Consider the following 1,093-nt stretch of genomic DNA (forward strand, 5'->3'; position numbering starts at 1 on the left):
CTGCGTCTGCGTCGGCAAGTGTTGCAACCTCCAGGAGAAAATGCAAGCGTACCTCGACAGTTTGGGATCACTTCGACATAATTGACGAGGTGGATAATGAAGGTAACACTAAACATATAGCTCAGTGTAAATATTGTTTATCTAAATTACAAGGTGATACTATTCACGGCACCACACACTTGAGATGACACTCTGAAAAGTGTCTTCAAAAGCTTAGCCAATCTAGCGGACCCGAACTCCGCCAAACACAATTATCTTTTGATCGCGCAACCGGTGGTCTAACTACTTGGAAATACGATCCGCAAGAAGATCATATGGAAGTTGTGCGAATGATAGCTGCTTTAGATCAACCATTTAGTTTTGTAGAGCATCCTAATTGGCAACGATATATTAAGGTTGTACACAATCCTAATGCACAGTTCACTTCAAAAACTACTCTTAGGAAAGATTTATTAAAATTATTTAAAAAAGAAAAAGATGCATTAATAAACCTTTTACACTCGACTAGCGGGTGCGTTGCGTTAACGGCAGATATTTGGTCTGCCATTGCCAATAAAGATTATTTAGCTGTAACCGGACATTACTTTAAAGGATTTGATTTAGATAAGAGAATATTAGGTTTTAAATGTGTTCTAGGATCACATAGCGCAGATTTAATATATAACACAATTTTAAATGTAATTGATGAATTTAGATTAAGAGATAAAGTAATGGCTATAACATTAGATAATGCTAGTGCCAATACAAAAGCAATTGAATTTTTTGAAAATGATTTAAGTCTATTCGGTGACGGTACTATTTTCCACCAACGTTGTGCATGTCATGTAATCAATTTAATAGTTAAATCCGGTTTAAAAGAAATAGGTAATCACATTAAAAGAATTAGAGATAGTCTTGCATGGATTCAAGGTAGTAACCAAAGACAAGAAGATTGGTTTAGGTTCTTACAAGCATTAAATATACCTCCTAGAGCATTAGCGTTAGATATGCCTATAAGATGGAACTCAACTTATATTATGCTTCAACAATGCATCCCTTATAAGAATGCTATAACAAACTATATGTGTACAAAATTAGGAGTAGGACATATAGA

Source organism: Morus notabilis, unplaced genomic scaffold (genome assembly GCF_000414095.1).
Source record: "Morus notabilis unplaced genomic scaffold, ASM41409v2 Scaffold758, whole genome shotgun sequence".
Classification (NCBI taxonomy): Eukaryota; Viridiplantae; Streptophyta; class Magnoliopsida; order Rosales; family Moraceae; genus Morus; species Morus notabilis.